This window comes from Ambystoma mexicanum, chromosome 2q (genome assembly GCF_040938575.1).
Source record: "Ambystoma mexicanum isolate Mex_15411 chromosome 2q, UKY_AmexF1_1, whole genome shotgun sequence".
In the NCBI taxonomy this organism is placed as follows: Eukaryota; Metazoa; Chordata; class Amphibia; order Caudata; family Ambystomatidae; genus Ambystoma; species Ambystoma mexicanum.
The window spans coordinates 1,276,863,102-1,276,890,872 of record NC_090924.1 but is presented as its reverse complement, the minus strand read 5'-3'; the positions used below and the strand labels follow the sequence as shown (position 1 = coordinate 1,276,890,872).

Here is a 27,771-nt window from a genome sequence, read left to right as displayed (position 1 = left end):
CAGTGGTATACAATCAAAGGAGAAAAGTGGACTGTAAGAGAGAGACAGAACTGGGAGTTGTCATCTGCACAGAAAATAGGCGCTTAACCTATTAGTGATGGTATTGAAACGTGGCCCCTCGAATAACACACAAAGAAGAACATGGGAGCTCAAGTACTTGAAGATTCTCAAATGGGAAAATGCTGGTCTGAACAGAGACACAGGATTTATGACACCCTATGGCCAACTTTGAGCATTGGACCCTCCTCAAGGCAACCACATCAACAGAACCAGAAGATGACCTGCTATGACCACCTCTTACCTCTTCCTGCATCACGGCCATAAAAAACTGGATGTCTTCCCACTTTCTTTCCCTCAACACTGACAAGACGGAAGTACTTTTCTTCCCTCCTAACACTTCCTCCCCATCCCCCCCCTTTCATCTACTTTCCCCCTTCCAATCTCCCCATCTCGTCTCCACGCCAGCAATCTTGGCCTCCACCTGCACTCCTCTCTTTCCTTTTCTAACCATATCTCCCTAACCTCTCGCGCCTGTCGGCACCACCTGTTCAACATCCGCAAGATCCGCTCTTCCCTCAACTTCCACGCTTCTAAACTCCTAATTTCCTCCCTTATTTTCTCCCGCCTCTTCTACTGCTCCTCTCTTCTTTTTGGTCTCCCCTCCTCTCACCTGACTCCCCTAAAATCCATCTACCACTCCTCCATCCGTACACTATGTCTTCTCAGTCCTCGTGACTCTATCTCTGCCTCTCTCTCTCAACTCGGCTGGCTTCCCTTCCTCTCACAACTGAAATTTCAATTCCTCTGTCTTGTCTACAAATCTCTCCATGACCTCACCCCCCCCTATCTCTCTTCCCTCCTCTCATTTTACCATCCCTCCCGTTCTCTCCGGTCCGCTGATCGCTACCTTCTCATAGTGCCCCATGCCCCTTGCGTCGCCTCGCGCTTCCGCTCCTTCCAACGCCTGGCCCCCCCTCCGCTGGAATTCTCTACCTCTCTCCATCTGCTCCTCCTCCACCTACTCATCCTTCCGCTCCTCCCTGAAATCCCTTCTTCTCCACTCCCCTCCCTGACCCTCTCCTTACCCCTCTCTCCCCTCCCCAAACTCCTACCCCCCTCCACTCACCTCCCCCTCCTCCCACTGACCTCACTGGACACTGCCACCTAGAGGGCAAGAGGCCACCTGGGACACCCCCCTCGTCCCCCGCGTCCCCCACCCTGCTAGCATCGATCCTGATTCTCAACCCCTCTACCTTCCCCCTTCCCCCCTCCCCCCTCTCCCTCCTCCTCCCCTCCCCTTGAGTAAATTGTTCCATAAACTGTACTTCTGGTTTGTTTCACGTTTGCAATAAGCTTCTCAAAATGTTGTATCTTGCTGTTGATCTGTAAAGCGCTTTGCCGTAAAGCGCTATATAAATTCAATAAACAAACATAATTTCATCTTCGTGACAACCCCCTCCTTTTCCGACGCGGACACTTTCGCATATCACAGAGGACGACGGACTAATACCCAAACCAATTATCTGATATTTCCCAATAGCAGGGGCAAGCAAAGTCAGGCAATTGACCAGAATCGCACACACCTGATGCCCATTTCCCTTCCCCCACAGGGTTAAAAGGTGGAGCACAAGAGTGCAATGCGAGCAGGGCAGAGCGCACAATGAGAGAGCTAACTCAGCACGGCAGTTCAAAAGGAGCAGAAAGACAGAGCGAACCGAGAGGGTGACAAGGAGAGAAGCGACCTTGCCCTTTCCGACCAAAGCCTGTGAAACCTCTGCAGAAGGAATCTGAAGACCGCAAACAATAGCCAGCGTGTATTGCAGCAGATGTCAACAGTACACAAGACTCGCCTCCGCTGATAACCAAGCCGGGGAGAGACGCTCGTCTCAGTGGTACCAACTTTGACTCCAAAGAGAAAGAAAGCCAAGCAGTTCATCTCAGCCGGTGAGTTGAGGGAAGAGTCGATAAGAAAAGGAACTGTTGTGAACGGAAAGTAGCAAACGGCTAATTGACCTGTGAAATCATAAGGAGCTATTGATGCTAAAAGGGGAAAAACCAGCAACAAAGGAGTCCGGCACCACGTAGGTGATTAACTGATTGTTGAAACTACCATTACCAGAAGGCCTTGGGAAAGGCAAGAAGGGGGTCAAAGTGGTCATGCAGGGGTCTTGTAAAATCCTCTGTACAGTCGAAAGTCTTTGACCGACAGATGATTGTGAAGCTAAGGGAAATAAATCCTGCATCGTAAGAGTTGAATGAGAAAGGTATGATTGACAAGATTGTAAAGAGTGAAACAGAAAGAGGGATGCCGATAAAAAGGGTGCAAAGTCTAAAGTCCCGAAATACAGTGTGTTGACAAGAGTGAACCCGGCCGAGGGATATCCACAGTTAACTGTTCAAAAAGACATGAAGATTTGTGAATATCACAGAAGATGTTGCATTTAAAGCTATAGTGAACCCAAGAGAGGGAGGCGAATAGTCGAGTATGGTCTGAACCCGGAAGAGGGGAATCCTAGGGTGAGAAGACAACACCCACCGACTTGTGAATTCAACAAAGAAAAGTACAACAGGGAAAGTCTTTGAATACATGCCATGCCAGGCTGAACCCAACAGAAGAGGGGGACCCAAGGGTGAAGAGCTGTCACCCAAGTATAACCAGAGAAGAACTCTAGAACTTTTGTTGAACTCTTGTTTTGGTACTTTGAACCTGTCGGGCTCTGTCAGGCCGCTCGGAAGCAAGAAAACGTAACTACCAATGGTCCTGACATCATCAAGAACTTTTAGTGGATCCGAACCCAGAGGGAGACCCAGGGGTGGAAAAGGCATCACCCAATGTATATGTGAAAAGGAACTCTTATTATTTTGATACATCAGCCCTACGGATGCAAGTGACTTTTTAGTAGAAAAGAGACTTAACCACCGAAGGTTCTGATTGCTGAGAGCGGAACTGTTGGCTCGTGCAGGGAAAGCTCGAGCGTGTGCTGTGTTTCAAAATCCTACCTTGTCCCGTGTTGAAAACGTGGGGAAGGGAGACCGCAACTACTTTATCCTGACTTATTATTTGTGAACACTTCCTTCTTTCCTATGAACATTATCCCACATTTCTTTTTGTATTTAGTGTAAGGAGTGGCAATAGGTTTTTTAGTATAGGCCCTTTTATTTGACAAAGGCACCACTAGGACTGCCTTATTATTGTTTGATGGTCGAAGCTTGTTCCCATCTTAGATTCAGGTTTAGATTAGGCATTTTCCAACCTATACAGTTTAATGAACACCCTTGAACTGTGATCATTTGTGTCTGTCTTTACTGTTGCCACCATGAGTTCATTACAGTGTTCTTAGTCCGGTTGGGCACTGTAATCACTGCAACCAATTATTTGGCTTTTGCTGCCAGGAAGATGCTAATACATATTGTAGTTGGAAAAACAGGAGGCCAGTTGAAACATTGGAAACTTAAGACCGCTGCACATGTGAACAACTTTAGACTGTGCAGGGAACAACATGGCTCTGCTTGGAATGCAATTTGAGGGATGAGAACTGCTTCTTTGTGTTTAAGTATGTGTGTAATCTTTTCAATTGATAAAGGGGCCAAACGGGACTGAATTCCTTGCATACTTTCTTCCTGCAGTTAATGGTGTTTAAAGTGGGAGAATCAGTTGTGTTTTTTTTTCTTTTTTTGCAAAAGCGATATCCAGCTGTGTGTGTGTTTTTCTTTGTTGCTCATTCATTGTGTGACCACCATCCAACAAAGTCGTCTCTGGGACTTCGAAAGCTAATGGAACTACCATCTCAGCATAATGTTTTCTGTTGGTCCAATTAAAAGGTATAAAACTTGCATTTTATTTGTTTGATATGAAATACCCAAAATCTTTGCAAATATGGGCTTCAGGTTAGTTCAATGAAAATGTTTATTTCAACTGTACCAATACACAAGAAAATGAGCAAAATGTAATTATTAGACAAATGTACTTGCTGGGAAACTATCTTAGTATGAGGTTTTGAAATAAAATACATGTAATGTAATTAAAATGTACAATCTAAGCAAGAGTTGATATTCAACAATAAACTTCTGAGAAAAAATTCCAACTTTCGATAAAACAATTGTAATAATAAGGTGTCTTGGCTTATTAGTAACCTTTTATGCAATCATCAACAATATCTTAAAACATCAATGCAAAATGTAAATATAACCATAAATAACAAAACACCTTTAAATTAATACATAATACACAAATAACCAAAACTGGTCAGTCTGAATCTATGATACATCATACACATATTTCGAATATCTGACATTATATATTGGCAAAAGTGCGTAGCATTGCATCAATAAATGATGAGTTGTTTCAAGTTCGACAAGGCAAAATCGCCAAATCTGTGCTTCATGCTTTCTCTTTTTTACGGACCAATGACCATCAAAGAAGACATATGAACATATATCAGTCCAAAGAATCAGGAAGAGTGCAGAACAAAGGAACATACTTTGTGTCAGAACACTTGAACATGGATCTGTCCACTTATGCGATGTGGGGGATTCTCCAATAGGCAAACTGGGATTACCCCATGACTGGATGGCAATGCTGTGAAGAATACTTGGTGCATCAAAACGACTGGGTAAGATGCTCAAGTATGCTGCAACCTAGTGTGATTTGAACAAGTGAAAGTCACCTTAAGCCAATTTAACAGCTTGGTGACCTTAGGCTAAAATAATTTTCTGTCTGTCTTTTACCATTGATTTATTTATTTTCTTTCTCTCTCTTTTTTGTTGAATACCCACAAACCTCCTACCCTTCCCCCCTCACTAAAATGGCCATTTTTATTTTGACTATTCGTGTGTGTATACAACTGTTGGATTTCCTTTTATAATGTATAAGGACACACACAATGTTTATTTTTTCTTCTTTATTCACGTTGTAACCTGGCAATGATCACAATAATTGCGACTAATTATGATTTATTTTGTCAAACAATTGCGATTCATTTTGTATTTTTGGTATGTAGCCCTGATTTGAAAAAGACGGTTTATACGTCGAAACACGTGTCATCACAAAAGGGCACTGAATATATAAATAAATTAACACTGTGTTAATCAAAGAAAAAGGCTTTTGGACTCCATTGTTACCTAGGTTAATGCGACCTGAAAATCAGAGTGACCTAAATCAATACAGAGGGCGCAGAGTTCTAACAAGGAGGTACCTCGAAATAGGTTCCTCACAACCCCAGTAAATATGTTTGAACCAAGTTTGCAATCGGCAATATTGTATGAAGAATTCTACAAAGGACTGTGATTGAAGCGCATGTGTTAAGAGACGCGAACAATTGGAAGCTTAAGGAGTGAATGAACTGTTGAAAGCTAAATCAGACACCAAATACAGAGTGGTCCGGTGCCCAAGGGGTTGCTCATTTGAACGTCGCTGTTGGGTATCGAAGTAAATGAGAAATACGTTGTCAGAAAGAAACTTTTAATCGAAGTGGTCCTGCAACAGGTCCAACAAGAACCTGTGCACAATCGAAAGTCTTCGATAAGTATAAAGTGGAACTTACAATTGGTCCGAGCCCGGCTGAGGGAGACTAGTTGAACCTGAAGAGGGATCTGATCCTGGCTGTGGGGTATCCAGGGTGAACCGTGGGTGACCAGAGAAGGAATACCAATAGTATTTTGAACAACAAGAAAAGCGGATCTGAGCCCGGTTGAGGGGGATCCAGGAAGAAACCTCCAAAATCATTTACCTACAAGAAGAAAGACATTTTCTACGTTTTTGTTTTGCACAGCATGCCCTCCAAAACAAGATCCATCGATGGAAAAGAGACGAGCACAGAAGGCCCTGATATTAGAACTGCCATTATATCCTCGTACCGCAGACGCCAGAGTGGGCGCTTTGCTCAGAGTGAACTGCCTTGCCCCATGCTGAAAACGTGGGGAAGGGAGTCCAACGGCCCAAGTATCCTGATTATCATTTTGTGAACACATTTCTTTTTCATGAACTGCACCCCACACTATTTGTAGCTAGTAGTAAGGTTTGGCAATCATTTTCTTTTATTATAGGCCCATTTTGTTTGACACAACTGCGCTAAAACTGAATTATTTATTCAGTGATGGTCCTAGCTTGCTTCCATCTTAGATTTAGGTTTAGATAGGCTTTTATCACACCTCTTTGAAATTTCAATTAACACCCTTGACCTGTGGTCACGTGTGTCTGCCTTACTTTGATACCATGCCTTCCTTACAGGGCACTATGCCCACTCATAGTTGTCCATATTATCTTGGCAAACAAGCCCAAAATTGAATTACTATAATCTTGAGATATAATAAGCTTTGTTTGATTTTCAAGTGTGGTTAATGATACCAATCCCAATTGAGTTTTTAAAGCCTCATTGGATAAAGATTTTGTTAAGCCCAATAAAAAACACCACCGTTTGCCTTCTAGCGCTTTCAGCCAGTGGAGTTGAATATACAAGTATGCCTCGATTTACATAATGAGCTCTCAGAAGAATACTGGCTTGGTAAACTTAAACAAACCTCCAATGTAAAAAAATAACTTGGGAGCAAATAAAGTTCTCAATTATTCTAAATTTGTTAAGTACTTTGGGGTAATCTAATTCTCAATGCGAGAGCTCAAAAGTATTCCCAAATAAATATAACTGTCAACCACTTCACTAGAATGGGCATCAATCTAACACATTCAATTCTTCTTTGGCCTTGAACTCCAAACAGCAAGTATCTTAGTTTTGGTATGATTAATTTTTAAACGATTAACCTTTGAATAATTTTCAAGTGAATTTAAAGATCGATAAGGGCCAATTGGGGTCCTATCCACTGTATCAACTTTGTAATTCAGCGATCTGTTGATTCGCAATTTTAGGATGAAAATTGTACAATCACTAATGGCCTCACGCATATCAGCGATTTACAGGTTGAATAGATGGGGTGCTAAAACACAACCCTGTTTGGATTCATTGCTGGTTTCCATATGGAAAGATACTGAAACGGAGGTTTGACAATAAAGCGATCTTATCAGATTAGATATTGATGCTTCTAATCCCCATTTGGCAAATTTCTCCAACAGCTTGCTGTGGCTAACACAATCAAAGGTAGATGAGTAGCCACTTAAAGCCAAATACAGAGAAGAAGATAAAGTGGTACATCCAAATGGTGTGAGTAGTGCCAATGCCCCTTCAAAAACCAGCCTGTTGTCTATGGAGCAATTGCCATTTTTCCATCCATATCCGCAAGTCATCAAGTAATATATTAAAAAGATCTTACAACGGGCATCCACCATAGTAAGAAGGTGCAATTTAGTTGGGTCTAACCTAGGTCCTTTTTTGTGTAATGGTATTAATAGGGATATTTTTCCATTACCTACGAATAACATCTTTACTAGATCCTCTTATAAAGTAAGTTTAAAACAAAATACCAAATGTGTGGATACATTTTTATGACCGTGTTAGCTAACCCATTCGGCCAGGGGCCTGGAGGGTTTTAATCTCATTATGTACGCATACAGATCATCCTCATTTAAAGAATAAGCATTAGGATAAGGAATCATGGTAAACTTCTTAATAAAAGCGGCAAAGGCCGTCTCTGCACAAAAAATATTTCAGACACAAGATTGATTTCTAATTTTCTAGGCCAAAGTATTGTGTTTTTTATAAATATGACAAAATTTCTTATTATTGGTATGCCTCAGTGCATTATACATTAGTTGCCAATGGACCATCCTGGGCAAAAACATATAGCTGCAAAGCCAATTTTTATACTTAGTTTGTAGATTTTTGCATGGTTTGCATACCAATATGAGTGTGCATCTTGATCTGCTTCTTCAGTGCCCAGATTATGTGGTTAAATACTCTCTTTTTCTGTTCTGTGCAATGATTGAATCATGGAGGAGATACCAAAATGATACGCATGTTTAAAAATTACTTCTTTTAATGAATCAGAACTCAAGTGGTGAAAAGGATAAAGAATGTCAATGTCATTGAATAACATGCTATTTATGTAGGTTTAAAGCATGTTTACCAGTCACTGGACTGTCTGTCCATGTTAAAAGTATTAAAAGATAATTGCAACTATGAGTGATCACTGCAGGCATTTGGCAGGATTTTAAATGATGTAATGCCAGTTTTAAATTGTTTGCATGCAAATATATAGTCAATTGTACTGCTAACAACTCCATTGTCCAAGTATATTTGTGTGCAACTAATTCTGCATTTAAATTGTCAATGTATCCTAAACCATAAGTGGCAGTGAAATTAAGTAAATTCTCCCTTTAGATAATCTGAAGTGTCTGGTTTGTATGTGGCAAGGATTTTCTACTGTACAATGTAATCCCCTTGGAATTTAATGCCAGAGAGTCGCAATAAGCATTTGTGTCACCACAAATAATATCCCTGTCATTAAAATGAACCACGTTCCATTCAAGCATGACATGGGTAATATAAATCATTATGGTCTAAGTCTGTCACCACAATATGTCAAGAGCAGAGTGGGCTTTATTATTGAGCAAGCGGTTGTTCCATGTACATGAATGGGTCGGAAGGATAAGTTCTGTAACACAGGTTTGAATCCTGTTCCCAAACTAGAGACTGGTCCTTGTATTAAGCATGTTATAAAAGATTAATTAAATGATCAGCATGCTGGTATTTTGATTCATATTACTAATTTGTACAATAGCACATAACAAGTTAGGTTGAAAATGAATAGGTTTTTATTCAAATAGCGGATACTGTGATTTTGTAATCCAATTAAGGAGGCCTCCATAAGGCCTACCAGCATCCCCTTTTGTGGCCAACCTTTCAATGGTAGAAAAACCATCAAACCCCAATTTAGAAGTTACCTATGTCTCCTGGAGAACAAAAATATCACAATTTAATAATAAGTCAAATCCAGAGGAATAATTAACAAATTGGGAATGCCCACGGGCGTTTCAGGAGATCAACGTGTGTTCTCATATTCATTAATGATGTATTTACCTGGAATTTGTAAGGCAGATGCTAACCATGCTCAATTGTCAGGAGAGCCGTTCATAAGAGGAGAACTGCCTTTGTCACTAATATTGCATACCTGTCTGCCACTTGCATGATATGTTATCTTAATGTTACACAATGATATTCTGTCAATGTTGGGCAGGTGTATTGGTCTACATTCAAATTTAAAGCCTCATTTTAAAAAATAAAATGAGAAAGACATGATCCAATCAACTGTAAAAGTAGAATAAAATGCAAATGCATCCAATGTTTATTGCTAGAACTAGCTGCACCCTCCCCCAGCGTTGCCCGGTCTGTAGCCGACATGCACATGGGGGTCTGCTATAGCCCTGTTATGTTAGATTGTGTCCTAACTTCCTATTTTTGAATAAGTCGCAAAATCGGCAATCTCCCGAAATCTTCTATATTTATAGCACACGGCCGGGCCTTGCTCTGCTCTACCCCTGTGCAAGGCGAATGGGTGAGGTTGGTCAAATTTCACTATCGCCAGTACACCCTAGACTGGTATGCCGACCCGGTGTCCTAACTTCCTATTTTTGAAGAAGTTGCAAAATCGGCTATCTCCCAAAGTCGCCTATACTGATAGCACATTCCTGGACCCCACCATGTGCAGGGAGAATGGGTGGAGTTGGTCAGACTTCACTATTGCCAGTACACCTCAGACTGGTATGATGACTTTGGGCCACAATTTCAGCCCACCATGAGGCTGGAGTGAACCCCAAACATACAAACACATATAAGATAGTCAGGTAATTCTACCAATTCCAGGTCCTTAGAAGTGATTACTCTACGCTGCAGTATGGTGTACAATAAGTTTAAAACAAGAGAGGGAATTTCATGTGTGGCAAACAATTCCGTAATAGTCAGGATCTGTTGATCGATCTTGTTCATGGAAATAGGGGGCTCTTTATGTAAATGTTGGATCCTGATCTGGGGCTCACTCTCTTCTTCAAGGCCAGTGGCGATGTGGTCATTTCCATGTCAGAGCCAGTGGCCGTATTGGGAGCCAGATTATTAATGTCAATATTTAGGTAAACAGGCAAAATGCAGTCATTCTGTCACACGAAGGCTCCATGATCATCGGCTAGTTCATGGATACAGAGGTCACGGGCCCAATGTTCGTGGTAGTGCCCCTAGATCCCTGAACGTTGCTCAATGCTATGTTCAACATTTGCAGCCAGTCTGTGCTACAGAGATTGTAAGGTATGCTACTAAAATACATCAAATCATCAGATGATGTAGTGTGTAGGTCGTATGTACACCGCTCAAACAAACAAGAGGATCTTACTGGGAAAACCAATGCTGACTGACTTGGTACCGTACTTGCTGCGCGCTACATGCACTGCAGAGGTTTTTATACCAAAATGGGGGGCGGAGTCAGGAGCGCCAATAAAATAATCCAGGCAAGTAATTTAACAGAGTTCCAAGTATGTCCACCACTGCTGACTGCACTTGCCTTGCTACACACCATGATACATTGTGGACGAGGAAAGCATTGTGATTACATAAAATATGCATTTTTATTAATTGTAAACGCTTCTTTAAGTCAAGGATAGAAGATCTAACAGAACGTGCACAACAAGAAGAGTAAACCACAAAAGTAGAGACAAAAGATAAAATTTAGAAAGGTTATGGCAAGTGTCGAGAGGCAGATGAATATGTAATTCATGGCTACTGCCCCTCCACTGTCGCAATATAATAAAGGTGAGAAACGCTATCCACTAAGGCGACCATACCGGCCTTATCCCAGACTGATACAGGAAGAAATGGACCGGATGTAACTAAAGGTGGCGAGAAGAAATAAACTCCCTGTTAACTGACACATGCACATACAATAGACACGAAGCAAATATCCATCCACCATGAAGAAACGCAGACATTAGGACGTTCAGACACAGACAGACTTTTATTTTGGACTATTAGACGATGAGGGCCATTAGAAACATCAGTTTAGGGAATCATCCTTTTAGAGTTAGGGCCAGTCAGGCATTCCACCACCCCAGGAACATTAGTAAATAAAGGTTTTAAAACAAATGCTTTTGAGTCTGTGTCTCTCTTGATACCAGGCCTGTCTTGCACACCCTAGACCTACACTCAAAAGATGTTTAGTTACTTTTAAATGTGCCTATTGACAAGTTTGTGGCAGTCGTTCCATTTTTTACAATTTTTGCTATATTTTTAGTTAGCTCTATCGCGTTTACTGTGTTTCGCTACCAACTGTGGCTAGTGTCCTAACCTGGCCATGCCACAAGGTTTTTCGCTTTTTCTTTTGCCATTTTGTTCTTAGGCTTTCTTCCTGCCATCCAAGGTCAGGAATGTCCTTTTATGGTCATGCATTTGCCTGGGAAAGCAGTTCTTTTTGTGGGCTAGTGCAGGCCATGTGTGTTGAAACCCAGGAAGTGGGTTGGGACTGGCTGGTCCCAATCCACTAACTGGTTTCGGTATGTCTGGAGTGTATGCATGAGGTTGCCCCACAGTGGCCCCTGATTGGACCACTGCTGGTGCATGGGGTGTGGGGCAGATCTTTCTATTGGAGGGCTTAGTTTCTGCGCTTACCTGAATTTAGGATAAGAAGAGGAGTCGTGCAGCCATTCGAGCAGATCGGAAGAGGAGCCACATATCTTCTATAGCGGTGCAGATGACGGAAGACCCGAGGACGAATTCTGAAGAGGCCTGGTGACTAACTTTTGCTGCTGTCCCGGTGGAACCCTGTCTGCCTACTGATCCCAGAAGACACTTGCTGGTTTTTTAACCCTTTGGACTGGTGGGACCAACCAGTCTCAACGTCTTTTTGCGATTCGGCAGCCTGCAGTCTTTGGAAGCATCCCTGGACCACCCGGTGGACTGACCAACTCTGTTTTGAGTTTATGCATGTAGGGGAGGAGTGGTCCAAAAGGCCCCCCCTTGCCTACATCTCCACCCCGGGTGAGGGCCATGGCTCATCGGGCGTCCCCTCCTACCACCAGGATCCAGGTGGTGGATGGCTCACCTGCTGAAGACATTGCCCGCACGTATTGAATTTAGCTAGGCCTCAGAAACCATTTTGTCTACTAAAGATGGTGTGAGTTCAGCGCACTGTAGCGCGGCCCCCACCTTCGGAAAGTTTCAGTTATCCCTGTCGCCGCAGCACCATGGCAGATCTGCTGCGAGCCCGTTCCCACGAACAAGACGGACATGAGCTAGCATAAGAGACTAACATTGTAACAGTTCACCTCCCGCAGTGTATCATCGCTCCCAGCATGACCCGGCCAGCAGGCCTGGGCAATGAAAAGAACAGTAAAATGGTCATCAGATGGCAGAAAGTCTCTACATATTAATGTCAAGACCACTTGCAAAGTATGCTTTCTTCCACAAAATCTCTTATATTACAAAAGCCTGTAAAATGTATAAACATAAGAAAGCATGCTTCCATGATATAAGCAATGGCGAGCCCACACCATTGCAGTTGGGTGCTAATAATAAAGGAGCGCTCCAGGGATCTATTTGTTACGTGTATCACTGGGAAACTTACGCTCCATGGGTTTGCGCCATAACTGAACTAATGCTGCTAGAATACACAAGAAGACGAATGTAACCATACAAAGGGCTCATGTGAAGGATGCGCGAGAATGCACTTGTCATGTGTGTATGTCTAAGCCCCTTATGTGCCACCACCGTCACATACAGTGGCGGGTCATTTTCTATGTACTCCACCAACCCGACTACTACCTCACTTACTACAAATGTATATGCATGTAACTAAATATTGTAGCTGTTAAAACATAGTGTACGAATACGGTGCTCAGACTGGGTATAATCGAGATACATCCAGCAAAGTTTAAACGCATGTTTTAAAGTGATTTGAATAAGTATTATAGAGTGTTCAAATGTTTGTGATGTTTTTACCTAAAGTCGGCAACACACGAGGGAGATACCTTTGTGAATACGTGCAAGGCCATTCCCCCTCCCACCCTGCGAAGGCTGCCAAGACATGAGAGCAGAGGCCTGCGCCGCGCTACTCCACCTCCCCCAACCCGACTGGAGCCGCTTCAAAGATTTGTAGCCCCCTCTGTAGCACCCAAGGCCGCGGCCCGCCACCTGCATTATTTACAGCACAGCAGTAAACCTCTGCCTGAACACACGCGCCCCCTCGTAAACCCCATAACCCACCGGATTATCTTAGACATATGGCCCTGTGCAATCAGGGCTTAGCCCCTCGACCTCGACCTATGGCCCCGGTCAACAGGACACTGGTAACCATGTCCTGACGTATTACCTCCAGACCCCTCACAAGGTACATTCCTCCTGTGTTGCATTAACCTGTAGAATAACCTATTGGAAGATTTACTAAAGAAGATAATATTGCAATGACTGAATGACTGCGGTGTGCATGGCCCAGGGCAAATAAGTCAGGAAAAGACATTCATCTCTGACACTGGCCACGATGGCACAACAACACCGCCCGGATGAACCCAGCCAACCTGCCAGGCCCAGCCCAACCCGCCAGGCTGACCAGTGACGTCTTCCAGCCAAAGCCAACCACATCGCAGCAGCACCTATAGTTAGTCGTCGCCACCCAATCCCATTGAACTTGTGCCCCCTATAGTGTGTAGGTTCTTATGACGTTTTTTGTAAATATATACGCCTGTCTTTGCTATTGTCAGACAGAGCGCTCTCGGAGTTTTTCAGAGTTCTTTGCATGCCCTATTCTGATTGATAAACTCCCATTTAAGCTCACCCGCACTCTATCTTGGCTTGATTCCCGAGTTGGGAGAGTTCTTTATTGTCTCTCATTGCGGGGAGGATCGTGCTGGTCGGGGACGCGTGCCTTCAGTGGTGACCCCGAAAGCGTGATTATTATTGTTATTATTTTTTCCCGACCTAACATTACCGTCCCCTTTTGGCACGAGAATCTCCGGTCGAAAAGGGATACGCACGGTGAGCCGGCTCCGGGAGGCTGCCCGCCAACGGCGACCGGTACACTAAAAAGTGCGCACTCAATAGAGAGAGGGTACGGGATCCCAGTTGAAAAATCCCCTTTGAGTACCGCTCGCCGGAGCCGGGGCTGACTGTTGAGCTGACGGCAACACTGCCTGGACGGACCCAGTTTCGGAGACTATCGGTTCAAGATGGGCACGTGAGTATTGAGTGCGAGCGATTGTAAAAGGGAGCGGGGAAAGAAGTGTAGGACAGGTAACGAAGAGGGGGTACGTAGATCTACTAAGGATCATCCTAAAATTTCCTTGCTTTTTCTTTGCATATGGCCATTAGGATACAGAGGTGAATAAGAGATAAAAGTGACGGGAACCTAGCTCCGAAAGGGGGTGGAAGGCGGCGCCGCATAGTGCTATATTGACTAGTACTGGGAATATATGAAGAAGTGGAATATAAGATAAAAATGTTCAGCAAAAGGGGGCACTGAGAATATATTAGTGACCGCTATTACTTCTTTCTTTTCTTTTCTTTAGGGGTAGGGGGAGAATAAAAAGTGAGATTAGCACAAACTTGGGGAGAAAGTAAGAGAAAAAGAGTCCTACTAGAAGGGGGGAGAGCAGGCTAATATATACATATATATATGCGCATCCATATATCCAAATAAGACGGACAGGGACAGCCGGCTAGGGAGGAAAGGGAGGGCAGCTCGAATAGTGAATTGAGTGGTATCAAGAGGTGTGTGCACCTCGTATGTGTCAGAAGACAATTTGATGTTGTGAATGTGTAAAACGGTTATAAATGTATAGTAGTTAAATGGTCATGGTAAGTGTGACCGGATAAAACTTTTTGAAGACAACGTTGATACAGTGAAGTGAGTGGGTACCTTTTTGATTTCCGGGTTGATATTGTCAAAATAAATGATGGATTGCTCTTGTATGTGCCCCCCAAAGAGAAAAGAGTAGAAACTGTGTACAGCCAGTTTTGAATTGTGCAGGCAGGGGGGAAGAGCCCAAAAGGAGCCCAATATTGAATGTGGAGTAGAAAACGAAAAAATAATATTGATAATACATTTACATTGTAGTTGCAGACACACAGAGATACACAAGCACTCGGAGGGCACAGCGATGGGGGCTGAAACGCCCTTATCACATATTTGTAAGAATCTCCCAGGGTACGCAGAGCGGATTAAGAAATATCACGACCAATGGATAACCGAGTTGAAGGGAGAGGGGTTACCTCAGATATGGCCCGAGGGAGGGTCATTTGATAAAAGTGTTCTGGATATGGTGGCCACATGCATTTATTTGAAATACAAGGGGAAGCAGTTGCAAAATAGGAGGGAAATATTAGATCTTTGGAGGTTATTTGAAGAGATACCACCGCCTAAAACACCAGCATTAAATCCTTATCTCCCGTCCACCACAGACAATCCACTAATGATACAGAAAGATGTCAAAGAATTGTCAAGTGTAGCGCCACCAGTAGAGGTAATAAGTTTGTACCCGATATTAAACAAGCCTGTGCCCGCAGAAGGATACAGTGACCCCACATATGTGCCTCCCCCGACAACTACTACACCCCACCGGCCCACGGCACCCCCACCATATGAAAGTACGAGAGAGCGAGGCCAGGCGAGTACACAAAGGGTGGACATAGAGAAACTCACAGATGATTTACAGTCAAGACTCTCAATAGCAAAAGATGAGCTCTCGAGGATAAAAGACATGTGCGGACAAACAGCACTTAATGCGGCTAGATCAGGGCGCACGTCTAGAGCGCCAGGTGAGAATAGAAAACCTGAAGAGGGGTGGAAAAAAGGTGAGATACTGTTCAGAATTGAAGAAGAACCGACACAAATAATTGAAATAGGGACACGAGAAGGAGATACTGACAATGAAGAAAGGCCTATGGGGGACAGAGAGGAATTACTATGTGACATAAGGGACGAGTTAGAAGAAAGCGACAGGTTGAGCATGGCAATGGGAGGGGGAAGCGAAGGGGGGGGATGGTACATGTTCAATGAGAACCCTGGATGATGAGTGGACGGGGCGATTAAGGAACAGAGTGGGGAAAATGGCATCACTGGGAACCTCAGCAGCCAAAACGGGTCCGGATGCAACGACAAAAGGAAGGCTACAGCTCCCGTTGATACACAGGGGAGGAGGGAGGCCTAACTATATCCCATGGGCGCAGATGGATAAAGCCAATTTATTAAAGCTATTGCCCCCGTTATCAGGAGGGGCAAGCAAGTGGATATATGCCTTTGAGATACACACTGCCGGGGTACCGCTAGCTATAGGAGATGTGAAGAGTTTGCTTGTATCAGCAGTGGGTGATCAGGCTGAAAGAGTATGGGTTAAAGCCGGTTTCCCGGGAGTAACGTTAGATTGTGACCGCCATGATGGGGCCTCCTTTAACACAGTGCGTGCCAGGGTGTGGGATGCCTTACGCGAAACATTCCCAGATACACCGGACTTACAGTCAGTGATGCAGTGTACAATGAATGATGGGGAGGAGGCTATGGATTACATTTTTCGGGTCCAAGAGATGTGGAGAGCAGAAACGGGCACGCCCTGGTATCAATCGACATCTTTATTTTACTTCATTATAAAAAGAGGGCTCCCAAAGGAAGTGCAGAAGGCGCTCGACAAGATAGCAGGTATTGAAGCAAAGGGATGGCCAGAGATTCAGAGCATAATAGTACACCATTGTAAACGAATCAAGGAGAGGGAAAAGGAGGTGGCGCAGAAAAGATTGGCAGACGAGGCGAAGTTAGTACAGACAAAGTTGGTGAAGGTTGCAGCAGCAGTAGCCGCGCTCCCACACAGCAGGGAGGGAGATGATGAGGAGGAGGGGCTGATAGCACTACAAGGAAGGGTGGCAACTAATTGGGCGGGAATAGGACAGCGGCAGTGGAATGAGCAGGAGCAAGGCGGAAGTCCGCAGTGGCAAGCGTGGACCCCTCGAGGGGGACGAGGTGGGTACAGGGGCCGAAGAGGAGGTGGATCAGGGTACAGGGGAATGGGAGGAAATGGATGGCAAGGTCCTAGAGGTGCACAAGGAAGTTGCTGGAACTGCGGGAGATGGGGGCATTACTCTAGAGAGTGCAGAAGCAGACCCAACAACGGGTTCCAAGAGGTAGAACAATATGGCCATCCCCACCCGGGAAGCCCATATGGTCTCCCAATGGGACAACAGCAACTAAGGAACCCAGGCCAAGGTAATGCTGGCCAGCAACAGGGATCACAGTATAGAACACAGAACCACCCACAAAACAATGACAGTATGCAATACACGCCAGGTAACCCTTTCGCGACAACAGCAAACGGGGCCCCCGCATCCGCACCTTACAACGGCATGTCAGTGGTTTCAGGAAGTGTCTTTAATGAGGGGGGGGCGATGAGACACCCCGCATAGGACAGCCCACAGAGAACACTTGCGTGTCCAGTTCTATCTACCACCTACAATGCAGCAGAGGAACCATTGGTAGGGGCGCAGATAGGAGACAAGCAGTTCATATTCATGGTTGATTCGGGAGCGGAGAAATCATGTGTCAGAGAGGGCCGGTTCCCGTTATCTAACAGGAAGTTAGAGACGCAGGGGTTCTCTGGGGCTGTAATTGAAGTTCCTTACACAGAAGCTTTGGATGTAACAGTGGGGGGTAAGACTGTGAAGGCACCCTTACTGTATTACGAACATTCCCCAATAAATTTGTTAGGGAGGGATCTCCTGAGTAAACTTAACATGACCATATCATTTACCGAGAGAGGAATAGTGTGTTCTACACCCGGGATATGCCCCTTGCGTGCGATGTTGGTAGTGCAAGCCTACACAACCACACAGGAAATACGAGGACTGCCACAAAATGAGGAAATGTTTATTGAAGGGCTAAAGACTTTGGCCCTCATAATTCCAGAGCTAAGAAGAATGGACTGGAGGATTCCAGCGGAGTTCCTCTTCCGCCCTATAGTGTGTCCCAATGCAGCACCAGGATCAGTGGTATCATTAGACTTACACGCTGTACAGGTATCAGCGAAAAGGATCGCTGTGATTGGAGTGGACAGGGAAGGATGTGAGTGGCGTACAGTGCTGTGTACAAACGCCAACATCGCCCTACGAGAGTTAACAGATGAGGATCTCTTTTCAGACACAGAAGGGGATGGTGAGATAGTAATGGAAATGGCGATGCCCTGTGACATTTTGATTCAAGCCAGGGAAACCCCCGTCCAATTGATGGCAGTGGTAGGAGCACCACCGTCATTTTTTGATGACGACATGAGGCTCGTACCAAACAATTTATGGACAACAGGCCCCCATGATGTAGGGCTGTTGCACGGAGTACAACCTGTGGTAATAAAACTAAAGCAAGGAGCAATTTTACCCCGAGTTAAACAGTATCCATTGTCCCGTGAAGCTGAAGAAGGGATAAAAGAAACGATAAATGCACTACTAGCACAAGGGATAATAGTGCCTTCAAACTCCCCATGTAACACATGTATTTATCCAATCAAAAAAGCAAAAGGAGGGTCTTGGAGGATGATACAGGACTTACGCCCCCTCAATGATGTAATTCAGAAGGAGTTCCCTCTAGTCCCGAACCCTGCATCAATACTATGCAGCATCCCGAAAGTGGCATCACATTTCACAGTAGTAGACTTGAAAAACGCATTTTTCTCAATACCACTGGCTGAAGAGAGTAGATACCTCACAGCATTCACACTGGGGGGTAAGAGATATGAACACTGCAGACTACCACAAGGATACTGTGAGAGCCCGAGTATATTCAACCGCATATTGCATGAAGACTTGGGAAACCTATCAGTTGAGAGTACGATTATTCAGTACATAGACGATTTATTAGTGTGTGCACATGACGAGGTAACATGCAGAAAGGATTCAACAACGCTCCTGACCCTACTGGCAAACAAGGGGTACAAGGTAGACAAGGAGAAGTTACAGTACTGCCTGACAGAGGTCTTATACTTGGGATAGCTCATATCAAAAGATGGAAAAAGAATAATTCCCGACAGGGTAGAAGCAATAAGATCAGTAGGAGAACCCACAACAGTGAAAGACATGCAGAAATTCTTGGGGATGTGCAACTATTGCCGAGCATGGATATTAGATTATGCAGCATACACGAGGCCCCTCCTACAAGCACTCAAGGAAGCACAACAGGAGAATAAAAAAATAGAATGGTCAGAAGAAATGAGTACATCATTTCAATCATTGAAAGAGCTAATTTCAAGCGCTCCAGTACTAGCAAACCCTGATTATGGACGCGAATTTTACCTATTTTCACACTGCAAGGGAACACTCATGACAGCTGTACTGACACAAAAGGCGTCCTTAGGACACAAGCCATTGGCTTACTATAGTGGTACTTTGGATGCCGTGATGCAAGGCCATTTCGCGTGCGAGCAATCACTCGCTGCAACCGCGTTCGCGATTGAGAAAAGTGCCACAATAGTAATGGGTTGCCCTGTGACATTGTTTGTGGAACACTCATTATTTGCGATACTTGAGAGATCAAAAAGCACACTGACCACACAGCGGGCGACAGCCTACGAGATTATATTGTCTAGCGCCAACATCCATATAGTGAGATGCAAGACAGTGAACCCCGCCACATTCATTACAGAAGCGTGCACACTAGAGGACATGCAGAACCACGATTGCGCAACCTACACAGGAGAAAGAGGGGAGGACACAGTGGTGTGTGAGAACGCTCTAAGCGAGGGGGAAGTGTACTTTGTGGATGGGTCTGCATCAATTGACGTGGACACGGGAGAAAAACACGTTGGCATAGCAGTAGTGAGGTTAGAAGACGGTGAGTATGAAACACTAGTACAATACCGCCTCCCATCACATTACTCCGCACAGGCAGCAGAACTGATTGCGCTCATAGAAGCACTACATGCAGCAAAGGGTTGTGCAGTGACAATATACACATACTCAGCTTACATGACGACGACAGTACATGGAGGTCTAGCAAGATGGGGGCGTAGGGGATTTCGACGGGCAGACGGAACACCAGTACAGCATGCAGAATTCTTGAAAGAGTTAATTGAGGCCCTACAACACCCTACTGCAGTAGCAATAGTAAAGTGCCAAGCACATACATCCAACACAGACGTTGTGTCTTTGGGGAACGCGGCAGCGGACGCTGCCGCCAAGGAGGCTTCCTATTTTCAGAAATATGACGCAGGTGAGTACATGCTTCAGCATAAGAGAAACGAAGAGCCCCCAGAAGGGTACAACATGATGCCCATATCACAAATACTAGAATTGCAGGAAGGCGCTAGTGCAGAGGAAAAATTGATGTGGACAAAACGGGGGTGCAGCAAGTCGGGAACAGACCTGCTGTGGCGGCAAAATAACTCAGGGAAAGTGGTAATGCCAATACAGTTACTAGAAATTGCATTTCAACAGTTACACTTCCCTGCACATAATACCAAACAGCACATCGCAGCCGAAATACAGGAAGAATGGTTCGTGCCCTGTCTCCAGGAGCACGTGTCTCGATTAGCAATGGAATGTACAACATGCCAAATATACAATTCAGGAATGACATTACGCACGCTCCGGGGAACAATTCCTAAACCCATTGGTCCATTCAGAGAACTGCATATAGATTATGCAGACATGGGGGAAAGGTGTAATGGCGCACGGTACATGATCGTGGTTGTGTGCCCATTCTCAAGGTGGGTGGAAGCTGGACCATGTGCACGGCCTGATGCCAAAAGCGCCGCCAAGTTCCTAGTGAGGGAAATATTCCCGCGCTGGGGAATTTGTGACGTGATTCGCTCAGACAATGGCACTCATTTTGTAAATGAACTTTTCAAGGAAGTAACTGCATTATTGGGAATAAAACACAAATTGTGTTCAATTTATCATCCTCAAAGTAATGGCGTAGTGGAAAAGATGAACGGACTGCTAAAGGGCAGGCTATCAAAACTCTGTTTTTCATTGAAAAAGAACTGGATCTACTGTCTGCCCCTTGCGTTATTTGAACTGAGAAATCAGCCAAGTAAAGATCACCATTTGTCCCCGCACGAAATCGTGACTGGGAGACGAATGCACACAGCACACTCCCCGCTGCGCGAACACTCAGATGCACACAGAAGCGCCGCGATATTAGGAGAAGAATTCACGGACTATTTGAAAAAACTAACAAAGGCAGCGCGCGTAATATCAAAGCAGCTCTCCCCACCCTTCACTAGAGAGGAAGGAAACATAACGGGGTCTGACACAGAACCTGAGCAGCAGCTACAGCTATTGCCAGGCGAACTAATTTATGTCAGGAGTTTTGTGCGTCGATGGAATGCACCACGGTTCCACGGCCCATACGAGGTAGTGTTCTGCACGCCCACAGCTGTAAAAGTGAAGGGCTTGCGGTACTGGATACACTTGACAGATGTGCGAAGAGCTTATAATAATGTGCAAGAGGAGACAGATGAGGAGGCACAGACAACAGCAACCAATTTAACTGAACAAAGTGTCTGAACATCGACTTGTGTGTGTGTGCGTCAGCAATTAACACGAATGGGAAAGTGACAGATGAAGTATTGTTGCATTCTCTTGTTTATATATATATTTTTGTTTTGCCCTATTATGCGACTAATGAAATGATAAAATTATGACTTGTTAACACCCTTGGCTGTGAATTCCCCTCCCTACAACCCTACCCGCTTCCATTACCCGTCAACATATAACGGCACTAATGGTGCCAACAAAATGTTTACATGCATGCACTTAATGCACTTTTGTATCTTAAACAGGAACTACCATGGCATCTAACAGGCAGCCTGCAACGGATAGAATTAGTAGAATGAGAGAAATATTAAATGAGAGATGTAGATATTCGTATGAGTGCGGATTATCTATATGCATTACGATGTTTTTTATGCTAATGTTTGGCTTGGTTACATATTGGTTTATAGCGTTCATCTCTATCGAGATGAACGAGGGGGGAGGGATTAACAGCACTGGGATTAACAGCACTACTGGGACCAATGTAACTGCAAGTGTCAATATGAGGGAAGGTGATTTTCTGGTATGGGATGCATATCGGAAGAGAAAGAGCCACCGGGTGGAGTGCAAAACAACACAGTGTCTCCACCCGGGATATCTAATTACAATGCCCGTAGTTTAAATGACCGAAACCCATCTGCCATATCATGGTTGTATAACACCCCCACCAGCCAGCCTGCCCCCACCCTAAAAAATGACCTGCAAGATAACGTCAGAGACGAAAAGGAAAAGCTGCTAACAATACACGAAATATTATATGATGCATGGGCCACGGGGGGCGGGAATGAGAAAGGGGGGTCTATTTTGTCCTTCGCCCAGGGAGTTGGGAAGTACATGAGGAACAAGAACAACAGACGGAAGAGGGAAACAGGGAGGAGGAAGTATGATGAATACTATGGGTTAGGTCTAGATAAGATGGAAGACCCACGACACCCCCACCAGACAAATAAGTGGTATGCAGATATGAGTGCCACAGCTAAACAAACAACAAACGAGAGCTGTTATGTCTGCTCCCTCATCCTCACGCTTCAGGTACACCCAAAGTATTGTTACCCAAAGAGTTGCCAATTATAGATGCCCAATGTCTCCTTCATCTCACGTTATGCAGGATTAAGAACACCTTCCAGGCACACGAAGTTACTTTTCAAATGCTGCAGAACGAGAAAACGTGCTACCCAAAAACGGCAGGGGTGGTATGTTTGAAAGAACCATTTTTTGTAATACAAGGGACACTTTTTTCTGATAACAAATGGAAGGATGAAGAAGTAATGTGCAAAGCGGAGGCACTGAGAGGTGTGGCACCAGAGAAATTGCAGTGGATAGAAGAAACATGCACACCAGTATGGAAAGAACACATTTCAAAACTAACTTGGGTAACCGCCATCGAAAAACCTTTCAAACTACAGAGCGAAATAGACTATGAACTGTGTTTTAAAGGATTAGGGAAGACCTCCATGGGAACAAACAGGAACTGTAACAAGACCCTCACCATCCCAGATCTGAGAAAAGGGACAGCGGCCCTTATGGACACGTACTGGGTATGCGGCAACCAGGCATACCTACACCTCCCCCCGTCGTGGAGTGGCAGCTGCTCAATGGCCACTCTGCACTCAGCCCTAATGGTAATACCAGAAAGCCACATTGACGGGAACAAAAAGACACCAGAACGCCGGCAACAGAATGCAGCCCAGCCAACTGCGGAGTCACAAATGTATGTCCTGTCTTCCGGAAACAAGGGAGAAGTGCTGAACCGTAACAAACGTGCATCAAACTACATATCAAAGGAATCATCAGAACTATTGGCTCAGATCCCAGATAAATATCGGTTATTTAGTTCAGCAGAAACATTCTTTGCCTCACTTGTCTCAAGTGTCCAAGCAAGAGCAAACGCAAAATGGCTCCAGATAACACGTTGGGAATTGATTCAGTTGGCGAACGACACTGAAGAAGGATTTAACGTAATAAAAGTGGAACTAAGAGCTTTACGACTGATGACCATGCAAAACAGGTATGCCCTGGACCTGTTGACGGCGATGGACGGAGGTGTTTGCCGAAAAATCGGAAGTGCCTGCTGCACTTTCGTACCTTCCGAAGACGCAGAAAACGGCTCCCTGTCCCATGTGATCGAAGCAGTTCACAACCTAGGAGAAAAAATGAAAATGGAAGGTGGAGCAGAAGACAGTACATGGTTCGACGACATCTTCTCCTGGGTCCCCTCATGGCTTGGAACTACTGTGAAATTTTTGATGCCAGCTGTGGTGTTCCTCCTTTTAATTTTTTGCCTGTGCCAGGTGGGTCTTCGAGTTTGTGCTAACGCAGTATCAAATGGTGCAATGATGATGGTGACAATGGGCAACACCCGTGGGACAATACAAAACATGCAGGAAGTACAGGTCCAAACAGGAACAGATGACACACCAAGATATCAGCTAGTGCCTATCTATCACGACAAAGATATCATAGATAAAGCATGGCACACCACCATCAGAGAGCCCCGTGTATTAGAATGGTACCAGGAGGTGTGGGTAGACTTGGCGGGAGATGGCGGATGTATATACCTGACTTGTACCCCAGATGAATATGCCAGAAGAGGGGAAAGTTTACGGGGGGTGTGCAGAGCATGGATGCCCATAAAAGGCACACCTGCATGGGACGAGGCAGTGATGGACGAAGTGGAGTGTAGAAGGTTGGAGGAGTTAAAGCATTCGTTACTTAAGTAACGAAAGGGGGGAAATGTAGGGGAGGAGTGGTCCAAAAGGCCCCCCCTTGCCTACATCTCCACCCTGGGTGAGGGCCATGGCTCATCGGGCGTCCCCTCCTACCACCAGGGCCCAGGTGGTGGATGGCTCACCTGCTGAAGACATTGCCCGCACGTATTGAATTTAGCTAGGCCTCAGAAACCATTTTGTCTACTAAAGATGGTGTGAGCTCAGCGCACTGTAGCGCGGCCCCCACCTTCGGAAAGTTTCAGTTATCCCTGTCGCCGCAGCACCATGGCAGATCCGCTGCGAGCCCGTTCCCACGAACAAGACGGACATGAGCTAGCATAAGAGACTAACATTGTAACAGTTCACCTCCCGCAGTGTATCATCGCTCCCAGCATGACCCGGCCAGCAGGCCTGGGCAATGAAAAGAACAGTAAAATGGTCATCAGATGGCAGAAAGTCTCTACATATTAATGTCAAGACCACTTGCAAAGTATGCTTTCTTCCACAAAATCTCTTATATTACAAAAGCCTGTAAAATGTATAAACATCAGAAAGCATGCTTCCATGATATAAGCAATGGCGAGCCCACACCATTGCAGTTGGGTGCTAATAATAAAGGAGCGCTCCAGGGATCTATTTGTTACGTGTATCACTGGGAAACTTACACTCCATGGGTTTGCGCCATAACTGAACTAATGCTGCTAGAATACACGAGAAGACGAATGTAACCATACAAAGGGCTCATGTGAAGGATGCGCGAGAATGCACTTGTCATGTGTGTATGTCTAAGCCCCTTATGTGCCACCACCGTCACAAACAGTGGCGGGTCATTTTCTATGTACTCCACCAACCCGACTACTACCTCACTTACTACAAATGTATATGCATGTAACTAAATACTGTAGCTGTTAAAACATAGTGTACGAATACGGTGCTCAGACTGGGTATAATCGAGACACATCCAGCAAAGTTTAAACGCATGTTTTAAAGTGATTTGAATAAGTATTATAGAGTGTTCAAATGTTTGTGATGTTTTTACCTAAAGTCGGCAACACACGAGGGAGATACCTTTGTGAATACGTGCAAGGCCATTCCCCCTCCCACCCTGCGAAGGCTGCCAAGACATGAGAGCAGAGGCCCGCGCCGCGCTACTCCACCTCCCCCAACCCGACTGGAGCCGCTTCAAAGATTTGTAGCCCCCTCTGTAGCACCCAAGGCCGCGGCCCGCCACCTGCATTATTTACAGCACAGCAGTAAACCTCTGCCTGAACACACGCGCCCCCTCGTAAACCCCATAACCCACCGGATCATCTTAGACTTATGGCCCTGTGCAATCAGGACACCCAACACTTTGACAACACACAGCGGAACATCCATAACAACTTCTAACAAGGTAGAAAGACCTGTACCGCCCGTCCCAGGCCCTGAAGCTTAGCCCCTCGACCTATGGCCCCGGTCAACAGGACACTGGTAACCATGTCCTGACGTATTACCTCCAGACCCCTCACAAGGTACATTCCTCCTGTGTTGCATTAACCTGTAGAATAACCTATTGGAAGATTTACTAAAGAAGATAATATTGCAATGACTGAATGACTGCGGTGTGCATGGCCCAGGGCAAATAAGTCAGGAAAAGACATTCATCTCATACACTGGCCACAATGGCACAACACCGCCCGGATGAACCCAGCCAACCTGCCAGGCCCAGCCCAACCCGCGAGGCTGACCAGTGACGTCTTCCAGCCAAAGCCAACCACATCGCAGCAGCACCTATAGTTAGTCGCCACCCAATCCCATTGAACTTGTGCCCCCTATAGTGTGTAGGTTCTTATGACGTTTTTTGTAAATATATACGCCTGTCTTTGCTATTGTCAGACAGAGCGCTCTCGGAGTTTTGTAGAGTTCTTTGCATGCCCTATTCTGATTGATAAACTCCCATTTAAGCTCACCCGCACTCTGTCTTGGCTTGATTCCCGAGTTGGGAGAGTTCTTTATTGTCTCTCATTGCGGGGAGGATCGTGCTGGTCGGGGACGCGTGCCTTCATGCACCAGAAGTGTTGCCGGTCTGCGTTTTTTCGGTCAGAACTTTGGTGGTCTCCAACTAGTCTACGTCCTGTGAAAGTTTCAGCATCCCAGTATCAAAGGGTCCTGGACTGGAAGGCTTTCTTTGACTGTGACTGCTGGGACGCCTGATGTTGCGGTGTGCAGTGACAATTTCTGGAACCAGCCATCCTCTGTGTGGTAGCGTACCTTGAAGAGTCCTGCATTGGTGCCTGCTGCATTTCTCCACTGGAAAGGGTTGCACTCCGCTCCTGGACCCGACTAGAACATTTCTTGCACCCGGCCCTCTGCCACTGGAACCGACGGCCTGAAAACCTACCTCCAGCGACCTTCCTTAGACCTGCCATGTCTTGGGAAAAATCGGAGAACGGGTGGCGAGTAGTCGCCATACTTACCAGTGCCCCCTTCTCCTCCATAATAAAGTTAGTGAACAACTTTGATTTGTTTTAAACTACCTTGCTTTGGCAACACGTGTTGCAAATAATAATAATAATAATAAATGTGCATTTATATAGCGCTACAAACCCTCAGGCATCTGAGCGCTTCTTTTTTTTTTTTCATTACCCATGGTGTGTGGTGTTCATTTATCGACCTCGAAAGGATGAAAGGCTGAGTTTGGCTCTGCCGGAATTCGAACCTGCCTCAGTAGGCTCTGCACGGATGTCAAAGCGAGCGCGTGTGCTCTACTCGCTGTGCTAAAAGCCCTCAAAAAGATAGAGAAGTACTTTACTCACCAGTAAACTCATTTGCAAGTCTTCTGGACTGATCTTCACATCCATTGGAACATTTCCTTAACGTTTTCCCAACTTACAAAAGTACTTGTGAACTTTTGAGCACAAGGCTCCATTCAATTTAGGGTTGGCCTTTACAAGTAAGGGTTTCTATTCCTTTGAACTGTTGGTGCAATTGTTAACTAGTACCTTCACTTTCAGGTTATTTGGGGACCGGCAGGTGTGAACTGTACATTTTGCACTGACTAACTGTGATTGTATAGATGTTTTATATTTGTGTGATAACATTACCTGTTCGGTTCGTTTTTCTAGTGCATTTCTTGGCCAATAATAAATATAGTATTTTTAATACTTACTGTCTAAGTTTAATCATTGTGTGCTTCACTGTGTGGAATCATTGTGGACCCCTGACCCTACTCATCTCTCCGGAGACTTAGCCTTGACCACTCTCCATGCTTCATTGTGGACCCCTGACCCTACTCATCTCTCCGGAGACTTAGCCTTGACCACTCTCCATGCTACCTTGATAGGTTTGGCTAAACTCACAGACGCTTCCACCGCTTACTATAACTAGGCTGGCCTCCTAAACTCCGTTCACCAGGCCAGAGTCTAGAAATCCATCTGAACGCCTACAACCACAAAAAGGGGACCACACCTTCACTGTTGCTGGTTAAAATATTGAAAACTAAATGAGAAATTAACACTTTTTCTGAGATTCCTAGCTGTAAAAAACAAAAGTTAAGAAATACACCTAGGTCTTTTATATATGAACCTTATCGATGCATATCATTACTGTGCAGAGCAACTATTATTTTGTACATTTTCGGTCCTTGTTTTCCT

General features: G+C 45.0%; 1 protein-coding gene across 1 annotated transcript in view; it reads right to left on the bottom strand.

Annotated features, from left to right (window-relative positions):
* ACAD11 (acyl-CoA dehydrogenase family member 11) overlaps nucleotides 1-27,771 on the bottom strand; it is a 728,164-nt gene that overhangs the window by 400,987 nt on the left and 299,406 nt on the right. The window lies entirely within an intron of this gene.